Here is a 6,674-nt window from a genome sequence, read left to right on the forward strand (position 1 = left end):
TTCCGCTGCGTTCGCTTGCGCCTTGGCTGCCATTGGCGGCCGCCGGTGAAGCCCATCGCGTTGATGATGCGGAGACGATGTGAGTCGCAGCGGGTCTAGCAGCAGAATGTGCAGCCTTCGACACTCGCGGAAGGCGCATCTTGTCCCTGGTGTCCAGCGGATGGCTGGCGCGCGGCCGACCGGCTTATGGCCTGTGCTGGGTGTGGCAGTGTCGTGTTGGAATGCGCCACTGCTAGCGATGTGAGCTTCCTCGCCTCACACGAAATGTTTGCGTCATTTGCAGTGTATTCACACCATTCCTATCCCTATCCCTGTCCCAACTTGTCCCGACTGCCGCTAGCTGCCGCTCGGGTCGTGGTCCATATGACAGCGCAAGCACGAGAAACGTCTCCGAGAGGAGACGAGACGACTAAAGAATAAATCTATAATTACAAATCGAATTTGGAACTCTACAATAATGCACAACATTAGGTGCTGACGTATTTTAGAACACATCTGCCGATTCGTATTGTTTTGCCGTTTTCAAAGACTTCCCCGCAAACTTCGTTAGCACCTTCTGCCTCAAACTGAGTTAATTACTGCATTTTCGTACCATTGCTGTAGTTTGAAATGCTTAAGGAAGGACCTTTGTCACAACAGAGAAGTGGTATGGAAAGAGGGCTGGCAGGAGTAGCGATATAAAAAGGAAAAAAATGAAGGGGAGCCAACGTTTATAAACTTTTATTTACAAAATAACAATATTCGTTTTACAAAAACAGTTTACATTTTACTCGTTGCGATAATACACTCCGTTCAGTGCTTTTATTTTTCTATTAGTGTCCATGTACTTATTTCCTTTGGTCTTCTATATTTTCGCACCTGGTGTTCTCTGGCGGTCACCCATCCAAGTACTAACTGGGCCCAAAGTGGCTTAATTTCGGTGCTCGGACGAGAACCGGTGTATTCAACATGGTATGGCCGTGGCGCTCATGTACTGTAGGCGCACGGCAGATTTCGCATTCGGCTCGTCTCCCAATAGTTTCTGGTCGAAATCGGCCGCATTTGACGCAAAGCACTTCTTCCGCTGCAGCCAGTTGCTCGAGGACGGCGTGGAGCGTGCGCGCGGCGTCCCAGCAGGGCGACTGCCGAATTAGCGGGCCCGCCGCGGCGTGTGTGAGACGCGCAGCTGCTCGTTGCACCTCCCGTCATTCGTTTGGCGCGTGCAGCCTTCGACACCCGCGGAAGACGCATCTTGTCTACATCTACATCTACATCTACATCCATACTCCGCAAGCCACCTGACGGTGTGTGGCGGAGGGTACCTCGAGTACCTCTGCCGGTCCTCCCTTCTATTCCAGCCTCGTATTGTTCGTGGAAAGAAGGATTGTCGATATGCCTCTGTGTGGGCTCTAATCTCTCTGATTTTATCCTCACGGTCTCTTCGCGAGATATACGTAGGAGGGAGCAATATACTGCTCGACTCTTCGGTGAAGGTATGTTCTCGAAACTTCAACAAAAGCCCGTACCGAGCTACTGAGCGTCTCTCCTGCAAAGTCTTCCACTGGAGTCTATCTATCATCTCCGTAACGCTTTCGCGATTACTAAATGATCCTGTAACGAAGCGCGCTGCTCTCCGTTGGATCTTCTCTATCTCTTCTATCGACCCTATCTGGTACGGATCCCACACTGCTGAGCAGTAAACGAGCAGTGGGCGAACAAGCGTACTGTAACCTACTTCCTTTGTTTTCGGATTGCATTTCCTTAGGATTCTTCCAATGAATCTCAGTCTGGCATCCGCTTTACCGACGATCAACTTTATATGATCATTTTATTTTAAATCACTCCTAATGCGTACTCCCACATAATTTATGGTATTAACTGCTTCCAGTTGCTGACCTGCTATTTTGTAGCTAAATGATAAAGGATCTATCTTTCTGTGTATTCGCAGCACATTACACTTGTCTACGTTGAGATTCAATTGCCATTCCCTGCACCATGCGTCAATTCGCTGCAGATCCTCCTGCATTTCAGTACAATTTTCCATTGTTACAACCTCTCGATACACCACAGCATCATCTGCAAAAAGCCTCAGTGAACTTCCGATGTCATCCACCAGGTCATTTATGTATATTGTGAATAGCAACGGTCCTACGACACTCCCCTGTGGCATACCTGAAACCGCTCTTACTTCGGAAGACTTCTCTCCATTGAGAATGACATGCTGCGTCCTGTTCTCTAGGAACTCCTCAATCCAATCACACAATTGGTCTGATAGTCCATATGCTCTTACTTTGTTCATTAAACGACTGTGGGGAACTGTATCGAACGCCTTGCGGAAGTCAAGAAACACGGCATCTATCTGTGAACCCGTGTCTATGGCCCTCTGAGTCTCGTGGACGAATAGCGCGAGCTGGGTTTCACATGACCGTCTGTTTCGAAACCCATGCTGATTCCTATAGAGTAGACTTCTAGTCTCCAGGAAAGTCATTATACTCGAACATAATACGTGTTCCAAAATTCTACAACTGATAGACGTTAGAGATATAGGTTTATAGTTCTGCACATATGTTCGACGTCCCTTCTTGAAAACTGGGATGACCTGTGTCCTTTTCCAATCATTTGGAATGCTACGCTCTTCTAGAGACATACGGTACACCGCTGCAAGAAGGGGGGCAAGTCCCTGGTGTCCAGCGGATAATTTAGTCCTGTTTTTTTGTCAATTGGCTGTCATGGCCTCATCACTATATTCTACCCGAAGCTAACGTGAGGTTATTCGCACAAGGTCAGGTGCTGATGCTACACCCATCTGCTTTGACCTGTAATGTCGTGGTGAGCCTTGATGTTTTTGAGTCTTTGTGTTTGAAGATTGTGTGTGGTAGTATTTTGTGCCTTTCTGTTATGCTGTATGTTTTTTAGTAAATAGTTTGACATAAATTGAATGTTTCATGTTGGTATTGAAATAATTTGTGCTGGCTTTCTGGTGAGTTAGTTTGAATCTGCATATTTTGGCTGATGGATTCATTTTTATGTCTGGAAAACTAGTGCTGTGTGTTTCTTGTGGTCGGAGATCTAATTTTCTTTTTTTCTGTGGTGAAGATTATATAGATATTTATGTGTAGCTCATTGCTTGTTGCAATGGGCAAAGTTGTTTGTGTATATTGAAATTGGTGGTGGTGAAACTTTTCATGTATTTTCGGGATTTCCTTGTTAAAGTTCGGTAATTTTGGATTGTTCTTTGTAGGTTTGATGGCTACTGATGTACCATCGTTGTTTAGGATACATTTCTGATATTAGTCATGGGAACATCGTTTGGTTTGCTGTGCTGAGAACTTTGGTTTAGATAGAGTAAGTGAAAGTGTTGTATCTAGGGCTTTGCTTGAGCTATGTGGGAGGAGTGAAATTTACATCACCATGTTTTAGAGCAGTTGGTTCCTGGTATCGAGGGCTTTGTTGGAGCTGTGTAGCTCAAGTGAAAATTGTGTTGAGTTTCTGAGTTCTGTGTGGGTTGATGGTATTGAGGTCTTCATTTGAGATATGTAGGTCACATGAAATTTACGACACCAATAGTTTTCATTTTTGTAATTTTCAAATTTTGAGTATTTTGTGTACTTCATTTTTGGCTGAATACTTGTTTTGCAGTGACGTCATTATTGGCAGTGAGTGGAAAAAAATCACTATTCTCTTGAAATTGTGACTGTTTATTTATGTCATGCCACATGAGTCAATTTATACATTGTGAAGGTGCTATGAGAATGCTTAATGTCTTGAAGATGCACCCACGGAATGACAGTCGTTAAACATTACCGTCTATCTCAAGATTCTCACTTACAATTTTATGCAACATGTGATTAGATTAACTGGATATGTGCTTTAGCATTTGACAACTTAATATTTGTTCAGATGTAGAAGATTTTACTTATAGGTACTTCATTGGATGTTGATGTGTATCTCATTGGTGACAGTGGTGTTCTCTACACACAAAATTCATGTTACTAATAAGTACATACTTGATACTTTTCTAATTTGACATGTAGTGTTGATATTTTACTTCTGTTTGATCTTTTCTATACTGCCAGGTTTTAACAAAAAGTATTTGATAATCCATTCAGTATTCCTTTGATTTATTTTCAGAAACACATCGCAAATATAGTACCACACCAAAACTACAGGATAGTACAACCAAATGTTCTCTGCCACCACCCTATATTTTTTGGGATGGTTACTAAGAATAGGCTTAGTGTATACTGAGGATCATTATTTTATATTTTAACATGTGTGCCAAATTAATTTGTCTGTTAATATATTAATGTTATGCCACCGTCAATAGTAGTATCACAGACACACTTTAAGAAAATGAAACTGTTTACATTCCACTTTGAAAACTCACTGTCATATAATGTTTATTGAAGTGGATGACACTTGTATATATTGTGTTGAAGTTTCTGTTGCAGTAAATGTGATTTTTTTAGTATGACATGTTGAAAACAACTGCAGTAAAATAAATTTGTTTATTGCAAAATGAGTTATGTCTTTTACGTATGTGTAGTGTCCCATCTTAGGAGTGTTGTTCACAATCCCTGCTCCCATCCCCACCCAGAGAAAGTATTTACACAATCATTGCATAATGTTACATCATGTGTGTTCATGTGTGTTGGAAGGTGGGGGGGGGGGCACACACACTTTTGGGAAGAGTTTATTGGTCCATCCACTAATGATTGTAAGTCCAAGGATAATATTTATTGACTGGGTTGCTTACATTTCTTTAAAAGTAAAGCTGTGAAAAGTATTAAATTAAAACATTTTGTGATTGGCTCTGCATGGAATGTTGAATGTTTTGTTATAATATATTCAATTACTCAACATTTATTCGCTTACTGCGAACTGTTAGACATCAGCAGTATTTGGTACAAATGTAATAGCTATTAGAGGCATGAAAATTTCTGCCGGACTGCGACTTGTACCTACATTTCTCTCTTGTAAGGAAATATTCCATGAAGTTCTGCATTTGCAGTCAGATGTTACTGAACCAGTCTTTTGACTGCATAACTTTCAGCAGTGCGAATGGGATGAAGAAATACTGAATATTCATATGTCCTAGAAACCTCAGCAAAGATTCACTGTGTATATGTTTAGAATAAGGTATAATGAGCCAATTGTAACACACTCAGCCAATGATACACAGCTTCTTATTTGTTGTGTGTTCTATTCTCTTCCTTCGATTCTTTCCACACATCACCTCTCCTCTGCTTGTAACTTCAGATTGATCAGTCTGTGAGAGTACAAATGGGCTCTGAAAATGAACACTTAAGTTCTTCTGGATATATTGTTTGGTTTGTGAATTTGGATATGACATGATCTTGAAGAAATAGAACAAGCAGAAGCAGCAACCATTATGACCAGTGCTTGATTTGTAAAAAAGTAGTAGTACCAGTACTGTGACCTACCATGGACTCTTTTTTATTAATGTCTTAAAACATTATTTTAATGGTTTTGTATCAGAGGTATCAGTATGATATACCATCACAAATCAAGCACTGGTTATAACAAAAAAAGCAGTTGACTGGTTTAAAATAGTCACACTGACTGTACCTGGATTGCTTTGTCATCTCACAGCAATAAAAAAGGAAGATTGTTTGGCAATATTATAAAAGGGATAGGTGCTACTCATTATATAGTGGAGATGCTGATTCACAGTTAGGCACAACAGAAAATTTGTCAAACAAATCTTTCAGCCAAACAGGCATCCATCACAATTGTTGTTGTTGTTGTTGTTGAGGTCTTCAGTCCTGAGACTGGTTTGATGCAGCTCTCCATGCTACTCTATCCTGTGCAAGCTTCTTCATCTCCCAGTACCTACTGCAACCTACATCCTTCTGAATCTGCTTAGTGTAATCATCTCTTGGTCTCCCTCTACGATTTTTACCCTCCACGCTGCCCTCCAATACTAAATTGGTGATCCCTTGGTGCCTCAGAACATGTCCTACCAACCGATCCCTTCTCCTAGTCAAGTTGTGCCACAAACTTCTCTTCTCCCCAATCCAATTTAACACCTCCTCGTTAGTTATGTGATCTACCCATCTAATCTTCAGCATTCTTCTGTAGCACCACATTTCGAAAGCTTATATTCTCTTCTTGTCTAAACTATTTATCATCCATTTTTCACTTCCATACATGGCTACACTCCATACAAATACTTTTAGAAACGACTTCCTGACACTTAAATCTATACTCGATGTTAACAAATTCCTCTTCTTCAGAAACGCTTTCCTTGCCATTGCCAGTCTACCTTTTATATCCTCTCTACTTCGACCATCATCTGAATTAGACAACATATATTCAGTATCTCCGCTATGTGGTGAGTAGCAACTACCCTTTTCATAACATTGTCATTATTACATAATGGATTTTCCATTGTGAGCAGATTAGTGTTTAATGTACCACTGACCAAAGGAGTAACGATGGACTATCAGGTTTCTACCAACATACAGAGCTTATCTCTTACTATGTGGTCTCCATCAAGATGGACACAATCTTCTTTGAGGCTTTTCACATCAGATCTGTGGCTGGGTAGCAGTCAACTGAATGTTGCCTCAAACTGAAATAATGATAAGTAAATAAAATAAACAGAGGAAATTTGTTCAGTGCATAAACTTGAAATTGATATTAAATTGACAGATTCTTTGACCAAAAGTTGG

The 6,674-nt window shown here is 41.0% G+C and overlaps 1 pseudogene; it reads right to left on the bottom strand.

Annotated features, from left to right (window-relative positions):
* Window positions 1–846: 846 nt before the first annotated feature.
* Window positions 847–958, bottom strand: LOC126109111 (5S ribosomal RNA; annotated as a pseudogene).
* Window positions 959–6,674: the final 5,716 nt, after the last annotated feature.

Source organism: Schistocerca cancellata, chromosome 11, assembly GCF_023864275.1.
Source record: "Schistocerca cancellata isolate TAMUIC-IGC-003103 chromosome 11, iqSchCanc2.1, whole genome shotgun sequence".
Lineage (NCBI taxonomy): Eukaryota > Metazoa > Arthropoda > Insecta > Orthoptera > Acrididae > Schistocerca > Schistocerca cancellata.